The 17,285-nt window shown below is 35.4% G+C and overlaps 1 pseudogene; it reads right to left on the minus strand.

Moving 5' to 3' along the window:
- Positions 1 to 1,090: 1,090 nt before the first annotated feature.
- On the minus strand, positions 1,091 to 14,389 carry LOC136209326 (uncharacterized zinc finger CCHC domain-containing protein At4g19190-like; annotated as a pseudogene).
- Between the last annotated feature and the right edge of the window lie 2,896 nt (positions 14,390 to 17,285).

A 17,285-nucleotide genomic window follows, 5' to 3' on the forward strand; every position in this document is an offset into this window, starting at 1 on the left:
CAAAAAAAAAAATTATATAGATATATTAAGAAATTAGATAAAGGTAATTACAAAAATTAAATAAGGTTAATTTTGTAAATTAATACTCAACCCTCTTAATCCCCTAATTTGAAGGGTTTATAATTTGAAGGTTTTTTTTAGGCTTATAACTAGACTTGTCAACGGGCTTGGACACCTGCGAAGGCCTGTTGAGCTAAATTTAGGATTTGATTTTTAAGCCCGTCTAAATTAATAGCATGCTAGGTTAGGCTTGTGCTTAGTATTTTTAGATAAAAGTCCATTGGGTCCGACCCAGCTCAGCCCATGAATATGTCACCTTATAACACTTCCATAACCTTACCCCTCTAATGCGCGCTCTCCCAAACAAGGGTTTTCATTAATCTTTCTAAACTCTTCCCTTACTAATCCTCTAAAACCCCTCATCTAAGCATACCCTAAAGGTTGAACTCTTTGTGTTAATGTTAACTATTAATTAATTATTAACTAGTAGTCATGTTAACTATTAATTAATATAGTTGGATACACGAAACGCACGCGTTTTGTGTTTCCATTAATCTTTTAAAGCTTGTAAATATGCATGTACTATTTGATTTAAATTCTCCTCTATTGTAAAGTAGTCACAGTACTGGAAAGTAAGGAAGTTAGTGACTTGATGACAAGGGAGCCGGCGATCGAAGCCCCGGTAAATGGCAGCCGTAAAAAAGGGACAAGTTTTAGCGGATGGTGCCGCTACCATTAGTGGCGAACTCGAATTGACCCAACCATGTAAATTTTTTGTTTTTTATTTCTCTACTTATTCACATGAAGTAGTACTAATCTTCTAACAATACTAATGAATACTTTTGAGATGTAAGGCCTTTACATATGTTTAAAATTGTATTGTATGAACAAGAAATAGGATAAAATCCTAGCCTCTAGGGAAAATATCTCTATTTAGACTTGGATTAGTCTTTCTATTGACTAATAGGATGGAATCCTATTTAGAGTGGGATTACACATTAACATAAAAAGAAAAAGCTAATTCAATATAAATATAATCATAATCATAGTTAAATTATGAGAAAAGAGTAATTACATTGTATGAGGTATACATAGTTTTAACTCCAGGTGCTGATATCAGTCCCCTTCTCTCCCTGATATTTAGCACTTATACATTCACATTTGATGGCAGAGGAGTTTACCTCAGCAATGAAGAAGATGCACCTGACACAAACTTGCTCGAAATTCTGAAATTCACAGAATGTTGCAAAATGTTGGAAGTAATCACAAAAGTTTATCTGCGACCTTGATCTCATAAACATTTAATGGAGATGGTGATGTCATCAGACGAATGTCGATAATCTTTTTGTTTCTTATCAATTCTGCGATGCCTATCACGTTCAGACAAAGATATATGCTTCTTTCTACTACTAGTGCTTGTATGATGCCCTTCAATATCAGAATCTTCGGATGAATGAGCATGCTTTTGCCTGCTCTTTTTTCCTCCTACCATACTCGGAATCATCAGATGAATATGCACGCTTACTCTTCGTATACCTGTCAGACTTCGAATCATCAAACAAACTTGATTCAGAACGGTTCACCTTCTTCTTTCTCTTGTTCTTTGATCTATTCTCTTCATTATCAGACCCATTTTCTTCAGGAGACTTCAATTTTCCACTTGGTGACGAATCCCTTTTATGTTTAGGCTTTTTTACGGATTTTGTTGGGGAAAAGGTGGTCAGCAACTGAGAGATATCACCACTGAGAAACCCTACAAAATGGATGAGAATGACATTAAGAATATCATATTCTGAATATGAAATAAAATATGCAATAAAAAAAGATCAAAGCACGAAGAACTTTTCTTTTACACATTGAGCCCCTAATCCTTTTCTTTTACACATTGAGCCTTGATATTTATAAACTTATACATTGAGTCATTGATCATTAATAAACCTAAATTGAATCCTTAAAAACCTAATTGAGCCCTTGATCTCAAAGTGTAAACATAAAAGTTGATGCGTTCAAAGTATAAATTTATAAATGATGAAAGGCGCCATGTGCGAAAATAATATATCAAAACTGTGGAGTTCAGGGATCTCAGGACGTATAATCCATTAGAATATGCTATCAAAAACTTCAAGCTATAGGTGCATACCTCCATATTCATCAAATATGTCCTCAGCAACAATTTGCTGATTGGGATCATCGGGCCTAAAACCCCCACGAGGAGGACTCATTCCTGGTTTTTGCTTCAGCTCCCACTTCAATGGCTGTGTAAAATTTTGACAAATAGAAGAGATTCAGATGAGACACTGGATATGTTTGCCAAATAAACTGCAAAAAAGAAACTGTTCCCAGGAAAACTTATATGAAGAAACTAAAAGTTCCCATTACTCCCACTTACATACACAGCTTGTATCTCATCTCATCTAAAACATTGAAATTCCCTTCTAAAAATGCTGTAAAGGATGTTCCCATTTATCAGTAATTTTAAGAGAAGCCACACATTTTTGAAACTTCACAACTAGCTTCCATGATCCAACTCATTAACCTTGAGCACAAGAAAGTAGAAGAATAGAGAAGAAAAATCTCTACTCCTGGAATCAACTACAATCATTGCTAGAATAGCATGTAGAGACATGGGTGAAAAAGAGTTTTGGTCAACTCGAACACGACAAGTTCATGTCATGAAAAATTTAACCATTAAGACAATGCATCATATAATAATTGTGTAATAGTATCATAGTATAATACATGCATAATAGTATAATACGTTTAATTATATGGTGTGGGTCGAATTTACATCCTGCTGGGTACTTTTAACTTGATATGGCACATGTAACATATTTTCTCAATCAGTAGGTTCTGACTACAACCATTTTGGTCTCAATATTAAGGTGTGTTATATAAAATAGTAGAGGTTAAAACTGGTCATTAGGTATCAGGCTTGCTATCGTGTTGCATCTAACATTGTCATTCTAATTTTGTTGCTAGGTGAGAGTAGATACAACTATTTCCAAGCACTTTGGGAGGAGACAGACTATTCATTGGATCAACTATGAGGATTGGTAGCATAACTTCTTTCTCAATAGAATTTGTTGGATGCGGAAATAGATCGTACTCAATAGAAAAATAAATAAAACAGCTTAGCTTGTTCCTAGGTTATAAAGAGCCAAGTAACTGATGAGAGATTCCGTTTCATAAAAGGTTCGGAACAAATGGTTTATTTATTTCTCATCTGCACAAACTACTTGTGACCAAGCACAACCTGATGCATGTTATCACAAATCAAACTTCTTTGTTCCATTGTTCCATGATCAAATCATACTTATAAGCATGTTAAGGAAATATTGCTGTGCAAGCCAAATATAACTATAAAACATCAACTAGCCATAGCTCAAGACTATGCATCATTAAATTTGTCAACAACCAATTAGACATAATGCTAACCTCAGTAGGATCCGTTTGAGCAATGATGGCAGTCAAGGGATCATCTCTTTTTAATCGACTCTCTTCATTAGGCATTATAGCATGTTTCAGTGGACATTCACGATCACCATTTTGGTGACCAAAATTGCTACATCTTATGCATTTTACATTACGCACTTCGACCGCAAATGGCTTTGCTCTTGCAGAAACACCTGTCTCCAGCCTGTAAAATGTTATCATTAGTAAAATGTGTACCAGGCATACTATAAGATGGGAGCATATCAATGATGGAAACTACGTTACATAAAAGTTACTCCCTCCATTCCACTTTATAAGTCATTCTAGGAAGTTTGATGACTTATTACTCTACTTCTTACTACTGGGCGGATAAAGTTGTATTAGTAGTGGATAGAGAGGCTGCCAGTTATCCCTCGGACTCAAGCTCATGTCTTATATGGGATCCCAACAGTTATCTACTACTAACCATTTATCTACTTATATTCTAGAATGTTAAATTCTTTATTGAAAAGTCATAGTGACCATTCAGAGTTCACACGCCGTGTGATGGAACAAACACAGTCTCCTTTCGTTGATATCCCAAGAAATATATTGGATATTACGGCTAAATCAAAGGATTTCATCTTAACGCTTGGTTTTCGATTTATGCCTGGGCAAGATGAGTTTATACTTAAGAATTTTAACTTACCCCAATCATTGGGGGGACTCAAAGAGTTTAGCAAAGAGCTAGGGTTTCCCCTTGTCTAAGGACTCGCTTACCAGTGACTCAATAACAGAAAACCTTATACCCATAGATAATGGGCTGCTTGTGAGTTTTTAAGCATGGCCTATTTCTGTATGCATTTTATAATAAAAAATTATCTATAAAATAATAAATATTGATTTATCGATAAATGAATAATTTATTCATTTATCAATAAATGAATAATCTCGCTTAATGAATATCTTTTTCCGGTCCCAAGGATATGCATTTATCGAGGTTTTACTGTAACCAACAAAACTTTGACGGTTGGCATATCGGTTGTAGGTAAGAGCAATTTTGTCCGTAGTGTTAATAAGTTAGATCAATTTCAAACATCATTATAAAATACAGATATTTTGTTTGTTACGCTACACCGATTGGTTCTATAAAACAAAATTTATATTTTTCCGTGATTTAATAATAAAATTGGACATTAATATTTTTTAAATTCGATGAGATATTTGGATTTTTTTTGTCCTACTCGTACAAAACACAGTATAATTTTTTTTTTAAGATTTCACGCCTATTTATATGTTTGTGATTTGTTACTAATAAAAGATAAAATAACATATATGTGAAGTGCAGATGACAGTGTTAATGACATAGAAAACGGTGTGATAAATTATTTTTCAAATTGATCCAACTTGCCAGCGTTAGGGTTAAAATGGCTCTTACTTGTCAGGGTTAAGGTAAAATTGCATCATTTTAGACGTTAGAGGTAAAATTGCTCCTGATTTGTCAATGTTAGAAATATTTTTTTTTGCACTTTATCACTTTATTATTTGATAGTTAAAGTTTAAATATTTAAATCCCATGGTTGCAAGAACCAAACTAACTGACCAGTTCAACTCAGTTTGACTGGAACTGGTCGCAGTTCTAGACAGAGGGGTTTGAATTTTGAATCTTTAAAAATCGGCTAGAATCATCCAAACCGACCGAGCTAATCGTGAACCGATTGATCCAGTGTCGGTTAAACGGTTTTGTCCGCTTAAATTTTAGACATGTTTACTTAAAAAAAAAAAAAGTATAAATTTTTTTGTAGAGGTGAGATTGCTCACCACAACACTAACATTCACAACTAAACCATTATTTCAAGAGAAACTTACAAAAATAAACCTTTTTGTTTTGATCACTTTCAACATAAACTACGTGGCTTAAAAATTTACAAACTAATACCTTGAAGTTCAAACGTTAACAACGACAGTAAAAAATACGGGTAAATTTCATCTACGGTGTACAACTTTTGTCTCATTTCACACTTTGGTGTACAACCTTCATTTTGTCTCACTAATATATACGACCTTATAGGCGACCTCCCAATATGGTGTACAGTAGATAAAAATGACCGGTCAACGCGCCACATCATCAATTTTTATTATATCCATTCCACATCAGCAACTGAATCGCCACCGTCAATGCGGAAGAGAAGGCACAATTTCGGGTAAATTACATACGTGATGTACAGCCTTTGCACCATTTCACACTTTGGTGTACAACCTTCAATTTTGCACGCAAAAGTATACAACCTTTTGACAACTTCTCACTAAAACGTACACCTTTGGCTTCTCCAGACCAATATAGACGTTTGATCGGGCGTCCCTTATATTTAAATTTTACCCGTCCTGATATTGGCTATGTTGTTCAACAACTTAGCCAATTCATGCAAGATCCCCGTTCTCATCATCTCACTGTTATTTATTATCTTCTTCGCTATCTCAAAGGCACTCTTTCTTACAATCTCTTCTATAGTGCTTCTAGCATTTTTAACCTCTCCGCTTATTGTGATGCATATTGGGGCCATTGTAAAAAAACTCGCCGATCCATCAGTGGATATTGCATTTTTCTCGGTAATTCTTTAATATCCTGGAAAGCAAAAAAACAATCCCCAGTTAGTAAATCCTCGGCTGAGGCCGAACATCGTAGCAAGGCTAGTACAACTTGTGAACTTAAATGGATTTCTTTTTTATTACAAGAACTTAAAGTTCCTCTTCCTTTACCTGTCACACTTTATTGTGACAATAAAGCTGCTATTTATATTGCTTCAAATTCGGTCTTTCATGAACGCACTAAATATCTTGACATTGATTGTCATATAGTCCGCGAGCATCTCCAATCGGGATTTCTTTCTACTCCTCATATTTCTACAAAGCTACAACTTGCGGATCTTCTCATCAAACCGCTCCCCGCTCCTCTCCGGTTCTTTCTTTCCAAGATAGGTCTTGTCTCCTCCCAACCTCCATCTTGACGGGGGCGTATTAGAATAAATATTTTGATGGCATTAGTGTAATATCATTGTATTCATTAGTCCTTAATAGTCTTTTATTTCATCATTGTAGTTTATAAATAGATCATTGGAAGATTCATAAACTATTGAGAATTATTTGAAATTATACTTCTCTCAATATATATATATATATATATATACCCGGTCCGGAGTGGGTGGCGCCGAGGTAGAAGACCTGAGCAAGGAGCGGCCTTAAGGGATGGCGATGGGGCAGGAATGAACTGAATCCCACATCGGAAATGGAAAGAGAGTGATTGGGACTTATTAGTAAGATGTGAATCCAATACATGTAGACGCGTTTTAAAGCTGTGAGGCCCAAGGTGTTGTATTTGGGCCAGAGCGGACAATATCTACATAGTATTGGACCAAAGTGTTACAATATATATATATAGTGTTATTATGTACTATTATTAATTTCCTTTGGGTTTATTACTATTATACATGGAGCCTTTCATAATTTATAAACTTATACTTTGAAAGCTTCATCTTTTATGTTTACACATTCAACCCTTGATCATTAATAAACCTACATTGAATCCTTAAAGGACCTAATTGAGCGCTTGATCTCAAAGTGTAGGTTTATAAATGATCAAGGATTCAATGTGTAAACATAAAAGATGAAGCTTTCAAAGTATAAGTTTATAAATTATGAAAGGCTCCAAGTATGGTAATAATATCAGGAGCTCAATATGTAAAAACTGTGGAGTTGAGGGACCTCGGGATGTATAACCCAATAGAACATGCAATCAAAAACTTCACGCTATAGGTACATACCTCCATATTCATCAATTATGTCCTCAGCAACAATTTGCTGATTGGGATCATCGGGCCTAAAACCCCCACGAGGAGGACTCATACCTGGTTTTTGCTTCAGCTCCCACTTCAGTGGCTGTGTAAAATTTTGACAAATAGAAGAGATTCAGATGAGATACTGGATATGTTTGCCAAATAAACTGCAAAAAAGAAACTGTTCCCAGGAAAACCTTGAAGAAACTAAAACTTCCCATTACTCCCACTTTACATACACAGATATAACACAGCTTGTATCTCATCTCATCTAAAACATTGAAATTCCCTTCTAAAAATGTTGTAAAGGATGTTCCCGTTTATCAGTAATTTTAAGAGAAGCCACCCATTTTTGAAACTTCACAACTAGCTCCCATGATCCAACTCATTAACCTTGAGCACGAGAAAGTAGAAGAATAGAGAAGAAAAATCTCTACTCCTGGAATCGACTACAATCATTGCTAGAATAGCATGTAGAGACATGGGTGAAAAAGCGTTTTGGTCAACTTGAACACAAGTTCATGGCATGAAAAGTTTAAACATTAAGACAATGCATCATATAATAATTGTATAATAGTATCATAATATAATACATGCATAATAGTATCATACGTTTAATTATATGGTGTGGGTCGAATTTACATCCTGCTGGATACTTTTAACTTGATATGGCACATGTAATATATTTTCCCAATCAGTAGGTTCTTACTATAACCATTTTGGTCCCAATATTAAGGTGTGTTATATAAAATAGTAGAAGTTAAAACTGGTTATTAGGTATATAGTTCACGAATTAAACATATGTTTAATTTAACCATGATACTATATAATTTATTAAAGATGAATGAAACTTGTCATTAAGTGCAGATGTGCACACATTTTTGACGCAACGGTAAACGTTGTTGTATACCACCGCTTTCATGCTATGCTCGGGCTTGCTATCGTTTTGCATCTAACATTGTCATTCTAATTTTGTTGCTAGGAGAGAGTAGATACAACTATTTCCAAGCACTTTGTTACTTGCTTTAGTTAAATTACAAGAGTAAGAAAAATATAAGAGAGGAGACAGACTATTCATTGGATCAACTATGAGGATTGGTAGCACAACTTATTTCTCAATAGAATTTGTTGGATGCGGAAATAGATCGTACTCAATAGAAAAATAAATAAGACAGCTTAGCTTGTTCCTAGGTTATAAAGAGCCAAGTAACTGACGAGAGATTCCGTTTCATAAAAGGTTCGGAAGAAATAGTTTATTTATTCCCCATCTGCACAAACTACTTGTGACCAAGCACAACCTGATGCATGCTATCACAAATCATACCTCTTTGTTCCATGATCAAATCATACTTATAAGCATGTTATGTGCAAGCTATATATAAATATAAAACATCAACTAGCTATAGCTCAAGACTATGCATCAATAAATTTGTCAACAACCAATTAGACATAATGCTAACCTCAGTAGGATCCGTTTGAGCAATGATGGCAGTCAAGGGATCATCTCTTTTTAATCGGCTCTCTTCATTAGGCATTATAGCATCTTTCAGTGGACATTCACGATCACCACTTTGGTGACCAAAATTGCTACATCTTATGCATTTTACATTACGCACTCCGACCACAAACGGCTTTGCTCTTGCAGCAACACCTGTCTCCAGCCTGTAAAATGTTATCATTAGTAAAATGTGTACCAGGCTTACTATAAGATGGGAGCATATCAATGATGGAAACTACATTACATAAAAGTTACTCCCTCCATTCCACTTTATAAGTCATTCTAGGAAGTTTGATGACTCAATAACAGAAAACCTTATACCCATAGATAATGGGCTGCTTGTGAGTTTTTAGTCATGGCCTATTTCTGAAACCCAATAGTTCCCCTCACTGCATGCTAATGTAGGAAATTTATCAATGGCTGCCAATGGTGTGGCTCTTTTCATTTGTTGCTCTTGTGATGTGCGTGAAAAAAAGGGGTAGGGCTGATGGAAAAAAGAGTGGTTCGAAAAAGCATGTCTTGAATTGATTGGTGAGATCGCTTCACAAAATAGTTCACTGAACCTTAATGGAAAAATCTGGTCTATTGTTCATCCAAGCTTGAGTTTAAAAGGCTAATTAACAGGGGATAATATCAAATCAAAGGTTAAAGATACAACCAGTAATCAACAAGAATCTGATAACTACTCAGTTATCTTATAGCTCATCAATCCATGGAGCCTCAAATTACTCAAGGTTATCTCTTGGTCAATATTGTTTCCGAGATTCTGAGTGCAATATCCAAAACAAGGTGCGAGACACAAAACGAGGTAGGACACTCATTGCTCAACATCTTTCTGAATCCGATAGGAACTTGATGATTACCAAGATCTACAAGTTGCACGTCTTGAAGATGCAGTTGATTCCAAAATTTGTATAGGAGCAAATATATGGTTCCCCTGCTGTCTTGAATATGAAAAATGAGCAAATTTGGGTTCAATCACTCAAGAAGGAACCTTAGCCTTCCTTGCTCAAGTGTATTCTTATGTCCAAAACAAGAAACAAGCTAGAGATATGCCATGAACAAAATAATTTATGTGGAGAAAACAAGGTCAACTGCTACTGGTTTCCATGAAATGCGGTGCATAACAAACAGACTTGAAACCCCAGTAGCAAGGATACAAGGCAACCACTATCCATGAAATGCATGAATTACTCCTACAACTAAATTAAGAAATGGCCATGAGTGCCAAGCACACCAAGACCCACTTCTTGTACTTAAAGTCCCATTTCATGCATTTGTCATTATGAAGAGACATAAGGATTGCCATCCGCACCTATTTGAACAACCACTCTTAACATTCTTATAAACTTGGTCTTCTAAATGTCCATAAACTAGTGAATCCATCATCATCTTTTGAATTGAGTACCAAATCACTTGCTATTATTCTCATCAACTTTTGAATGAGTACCAAATCACTTGATTTTTTTCTCAATACTTTGATGGCATCTTTGCATGCAATCGTCTTATCCTAAACTTAAAGTAGCCCATGTAAAATGCTTTATTTCAATACAGATATGTCACATTAATTAAAAACGATTTACTAATTCTCAAAGAAACAGTTGAAGCACACACACTACACAGAAAAACTATAGGAAGTTAGAAAAGAAAATTGAGGAACATTGCATTTATGCTTTGGTTGATTGGTTCATTACAACAACAACAAAGTCTTAGTCCCGAAATGATTCGGGGTCGGCTAACATGAACCATCATATAAAACCGTGAAATCAAGTCGTGTCAGCAACACAAATTCGCTCCCTCCACTCCGTCCTATCCACTACCATATTTTCCTCAATTCCCAGTAAACTCATATCACTCTCGATCACCCTCCTCCAAGTTTGCTTAGGTCTTCCCCTACCCCTCACCACTACATCCCTTTGCCACTCTTCGGTTCTCCTAACCGGCGCATCAAGCGCTCTACGTCTCACATGGCCAAACCACCTTAGTCGGTTTTCTCTCATTTTATTCTCAATAGGCATGCCGGGATCACAAAGGAAACCCGTAGCACTCTTCCACTTCGACCAACCAGCTTTAATCCTATGAGCAACATCTCCATCTACTTCTCCATCCGTTTGGATAATAGATCCTAAATACCAGAAGCAATCTGAGGCCTGAACAACTCTCTCATCTAGGGTGATTGTCCCTGCCTCCCTACTCCTATGGCCGCTAAACTTACACTCCAAATATTCCGTCTTACGTCGGCTCAACTTAAAGCCTCTAGATTCTAGAGTTTGTCTCCATAGTTCCAACTTACTCTCCACTCCTTCTTTCGTCTCATCAACCAACACAATATCATCTGCAAACAGCATGCACCATGGTATACCATCTTGAAGTGAACTTGTTAGTTCATCCATAACGATGGCAAAAAGAAATGGGCTTAGTGCGGAACCTTGATGCACTCCAATCGTAATAGGAAACTCAACACTAGTACGTACACTCGTGCATGCTCCCTCATATATGTCCTTTATGATGTCAATATATTTCCACGAAATGTCTTTCCTTATCAAGGCCCACCAAAGTACTTCCCTTGGTACCTTATCATATGCTTTCTCCAAGTCAATGAAAACCATATGCAAGTCTTTCTTCTTATTTCGATAGTGCTCCATTAATTGTCTCATTAGATGGATGACTTCCATAGTTGATCTTCCCGGCATAAAGCCAAACTGGTTTTCCGAGATCTTCACCGTCATCCTTAGCCTTTGTTCGATCACTCGCTCCCAAAGTTTCATAGTGTGACTCATTAATTTGATTCCCCGATAGTTGGCACAATCTTGGACATCGCCTTTGTTCTTATACAAAGGGATTAAGATACTTTTCCTCCATTCTGATGGCATCTTATTGTTTCTCCAAATTTTGTTGAAGAACGTCGTCAACCATTCGATTCCTCTTTCTCCCAAACATCTCCAAATCTCAATAGGGATGCCATCAGGTCCTACTGCTTTCTTCAACTTCATCTTACTTAATGCCATTTTGACTTCACCTTTTTGAATTCTCCGCAGGCATTCATGATTTATCATATCGTGATGGATACTTATATCTCCCACATCTTGTCTGCGATCTCCATTAAATAAGTCATCAAAATAGGACCTCCATCGTTCTTTGATATCCTTATCTCCAACTAGGACTTGCTGGTCCACATCCTTCACACATCCGGTCATTCATTTTCAAAAATATAAAATAAAGTTCTCAAGTTCTAATGAAATTCAACTTATCGATCCTTGTCAGATTATTAATATGAATTGGACCTTTAACTATTAGCTTAAGCTTTTAGTTCAATTGGTTCCATGACATGGTATCAGAGCCTCTTAGAGAAAATGATCAAGGGTTTGATTCCTAGCAACCTCATTTGTTGATTTAATTTCAACAAGTGGTAAGATGGGCATGTGTTGTTCATGCTTCAAGCCCAGTTCGCATGTGTAAGATATTAATATGAATTGGACCTACTATTCGCTTGAACTTTTAGTTCAATTGGTTCCATGACAATCCTAAATTCACTAAAGAGGGATATAATCATGCAATCCAATATCAGTGCATCCTTCACCAAACTTTCCAATCGCAATTTTCGGGGAAAAAAATTAATAAATCTAATAAGCCTCAAAGCACCATCTCCCTCTCAAACTATCGAACCCCATTCAACTCACTGGTGGGCATTGCCAAAGACAAGAACAACCCATCTAGATGTGATACTCATCAGATTCATATTACTCAATCAACAGATCTCATGCATGCACCGACCAAATTCTAATAACATTTCAATAATCTCCAACATCCTTTCGTTCTACAGTGGCACTTATAGGTGCAGAATACAGAGAAGATTGTTTCCAACATTCGACCATTGACCGAGTTGCTAAAAGACTGCTGAAATCAAAATGATCCGATTGTTAAGAAAAAAATCTGCCAACAATCAGCTATCAACGGTTTGACAAAGAAAATGCCTTGAGATACTATCATTAAAAGCATATAATATAACCCATACAGCGCAGAAACAGTAACCAATTGGAAACCCTCTCCACAAAGAATAGAAAGGTGTTAAGTGCACATGACAGCATCTGCAGATGATTGGATGGCATTAAGTCAAAGAAGTCCCATTTGATTCAGTCAAAAGGTGCTTGTACACATGCACAAGAAAGCTGTGTACAGGGGAAAGTACTAATTTAGTAAAGGGCATTGGTTGAAATTCAACAATGTGTTCCGTTTATGTGTTTTCTTTTGTTCAACGTGTCCTAAAAATGTGAAGACAATTGTTATTTTCTTTGAGTTATTTTCTATGTTTCCTCGGATAGGTGATCGTTTTTCTTTTCAGTTCTGGTGTCTAACATTCTTGTAATATGAGTTAATGAGGAATATGAATGAGAAAAAAAAACAAGGGATTAATTTCTTCACAAAAGTTCAAAACAATCCAAGTCTCTTTCATACTTACCTATACTACTTAGAAGAACAAATAAAATAAAAAAGCACCCTGTTTCAAGAGAGCATTATTGAAACCATGCACCAGGGTCAAGCCAACGAAGGGGCCCCATTGGATCAATTGTCCTGTGGCATGAAAGTTTGGAGGTTCTATCAACCGAAGGAAAAGAAGACAGATGGCAAGGAGTGATTGGTTATGGTGTCTTGGCTGTTAGGGAAGCAGTAGCTTTAGGAGAGTCTAGGAAGGGTGTGTAGAAGTTTATAACCATTTAGTGCCAGCATATAGTTGGTCGGATTGGGGATTGCCCCCTGTGTATTTCCACATTCCCGTGTTATCTCTGTCATTGTTCCATTGTGTTATTTTGAATACAAGAGCTTCCCTCTCTTCTATTTCTCCATTTCTCTTTGTTTTATTGATCTCCTAGTGTGGTTATTAGCTTGAACCCTTATCAATTATAAACTGGTTATAAACATACCTTGGAGCATTTTTAAGAACTTCGAATTCTTCCTCAGTCGGTACAGTACGGCCAAAAACATCCCTCGGCCTTGATTTCTTTTTTTCTTCTCCTGAAGGACCTCTAGTAGAGCTTGCTTCCGGTGGGCTGCAAATAAAAACAATCACCATTTAGCTTTTAACTAAAACCTAGTAATGCACTTATGAATATTTTCACATTTAAAAGAACATAAAAAGCAGCTCAAACAACAAGAAAAGAATAATATGAGAATCTACATTGCAGAAGAGACTCACGCTTCAAGTGGTTTCTGAAAGGGGTCATCCAAGTCCTTTTGTTTCCATTCATCAGCAATCTCTGCTGCCTTGGCACTTTCAGCATTATAACCAGGTGGACGAACATACATAAGCTAACAGCTTTCATCATCTCTATCTATTTCATCAAGTCACACAAAAAATAAACCATTCATAAAAATTTAGGGCAAACGGCTGCGAGAACCAACAGAGACCGAATTCGTGGACCCATAACGAAGAAAGGAAATGAAAGGCGAAATTAAATAAATAAATGAATAACACCTTCTCTTTTTCTTTCTTGGAAAGGGGATGCCATGGCTTCTGGTTGAGATAAGAATGGCTCCACGCAGTGCCAGATTTGGTTTTGTAATCAACTTCGCCATCATTGATTCTCTTGCTCAGTCTTAAACCTTCTCCTTCTTCACCCTCCATTTTTACTTCTTTCCTTCTTCTGTGTTTATGCTTTCCCCTCTTTTTTTTTTTTTTTTTTTTTGTGAGCCGCTATATACCGCACCCAAATTCCGGTACACCGGTCATTTGTGACATATTTGCCCTCCTCACTTTTTGAAACAAGAAAGTGGAATTTTATCAAATCCTCTCTACCTTCTTTGCATTTTCTCTCCAAAATCATAAACCCGAACAACAATAATTAAAACTATGAAAATAATTGATATGTGACAATCCGAACCTCGAAAATGGATGATTACGAGTCGGAAACATTAAGATTTATATTTTTTATCAAATAACTCATGAAAATAATACATATTTTTCATGACGATTTTGCATTTTTCGTCACAAAAAATAGGAGAATTTTTATTTTTCGTCACAAAAAATTGAATGATTTAGTATTTTTCGTCACTAAAATTTTTACGCTTTTGTATATTTCAAAATTTGGCCTAAACGGATGCGTCATACCACCCGACCCATGGTGGGAACGGATGCGGCGTACCACCCGACCCGTGGCGGAATGGATGCCGCATCCGTTCGACCCATGGCGGGAACGGATGCCGCATACCGTATGCCGCATACCGTATGCCGCATCCATTTAGGCTAAATTTTAAATTTTTTCTCAATTTTTTTTTTCTCAATTTTGACAAAATTTTTATGGCAAGAACAAAATTGTCCAATGGAGGCGGTGATAGAGAATTTAGGTGTGGTATATAGCAATACCTTTTTTTCTTTATATTTCTCACAAATAGCTCGACATTTCAAATCTCATTTAATCCTGTCAATTTTCTTATTTTCCTTTTGCCAAGAGTATAACTAAGCCTCTGAACTTTAGTTGTTTTAAGGATTAAGTCTTTCATCATTTATTTTTTTTCACATTGAGCCATTAATCATTAATTCTATTATGGATTAGTTCTTCTTTAATTTTTTTTGTCGAGTTTGAACTGCATGCTTATTAGGGCGATTCCGCTTGTTGACATGGACAAATAAAAATAAGAATTCCTTGATTAGGAGTGATAAAATTTAAAAACTAAAACGAAATTATATTTCGAGTATATTCTTCCAAACTCGATTTTCTCCTCTTCCATTTTGTGATTTTCAACATTAGAATCGTCAAATCGGTCTTCTTATCTCTTAAACTCGACGGAAAAGTTAAATAATGACCAAATCCATTAATAAAATCAATGATCAGGGATCAATGTAGAAAAATAATTGATCATGGATTTGATCCTTAAAACAGGTAAAGTTTAGAGGTTTAATTATGTTTTTTTCGTCTTTTAGTAATAAAAAAAATTAAATATATACTAATTAAGGTTGTTTTGAATGGTTTTGGACTCTAAAACTAATGAAATGATACTTTTTAAAATAGGTAATTGATGATAATTTTATAGTTAACAATTAAAAAATCAAACTTGTTGATCAAACTCTGTTTAGTTATTATTTCACTAATATTTAATAAGTTTTCTTTATTATGAACTTTAATTTTAATATAATGTAAAGTTTAAAGATGTGTATTTTATTAAATAAAACTTGTCATAGATGTACTTTACCATTTCATTATAGAAATATACACATATGAGTTTTAGCTTTATATATGACATAATTAGATAGGTTAGAGATTTGGAAATTTTCGTAATCTTGTTGTGTCAAATTTCGGATTAGTATAAAAATAATTCAGATATGAACAAGACATGAAGATATATTCATATCAAAAATTCAAATCCAAATACAACCTGCTTCTGACACGAAAAATATGACATGGCACAAGTTTTAAATTTAAATACCACATGCAAACTGACATGACACGGTCTACTAACACAATCCGACCTATTTGAAGCATCCAAAAGATTCCAGACCTCTCAAATAATCTAATCAATACCAGCATTAATAACATCGATGTGTAACTCAATCAGTACCAGTCTGAGGCGCGCCTTTTATTGTTCGCTTCTATATTTATGTTCATAATTCAAGTTCAAAGATTCAAACACAGTTGTTGAACTTATAGTCATCAGGAAATGACTTATTGACTCTACATTATGTTGAAATTTTAATTCATAAATTGATACCATGTCAAAGAACAACTACACCCAAAAGCCTGAAAGCTACATACATAGTTATTTAAGGCGTAAGGCGCAACTTAAGGCACGCGTCCGAGCGATACAAGGCGCACAAAAAAAATCATAAATTCATAATACTAGTCACAAATAGTCAAATACCAACAATAAAACCATAAAATGCATGAATTAAGTTCTAGTTCATAAACTCATAATATCGATTTAAAAGTTAAAACTAAAGTATCAATATTTTGTTTCTACCATTTTCTTTTATTTTCTAAACTAATCTCAACCATTTATCTTATTTTTTTTAATCCATGGTTGATCATAAAAGAATTAAAAAAAAAAACCCCAAAAAAACCATAAACAGTTATAGTGAAGTCGAGACACGCCTTTAATAACTACGTTACATACAAAATAGTTTTATTTCTCTAATGAAATCCAAGCATAGTATGATATCCTATAAGTACCGACTCTTCCCCGGGATTGGAGTGGCGATGTCAGACTCGCCGAACACGGGGACTCTTCAGCGACATGACCGGATTCGCACCCGACACGAAAAAAACGTGTCCCTTGCGTTTCCTTTTTTTGTTTGTGAATTCTGACTCGGCTGGGATACGGCTGGACACGGCTGTAGGGAAAAAATGTAAAAGTTTAAGGGTTTTCTAAAAAAAATTAAAAGAGAGTTTAATTATAAAATTTAGACAAAAAAACCTAATATAGCTCTTATTCTCTCCCCGTCTTCGCTTCTCTCTGTTTCTTTTTCTTCCAATCGCAACTTTTAAAAATAAAGATAATCTCGTAACAGAAAAATAAATAAATAAAGATAAAAAAATAAGAAACTTAAATCA

The sequence above is a fragment of the Euphorbia lathyris genome, chromosome 10, assembly GCF_963576675.1.
Source record: "Euphorbia lathyris chromosome 10, ddEupLath1.1, whole genome shotgun sequence".
NCBI lineage: Eukaryota > Viridiplantae > Streptophyta > Magnoliopsida > Malpighiales > Euphorbiaceae > Euphorbia > Euphorbia lathyris.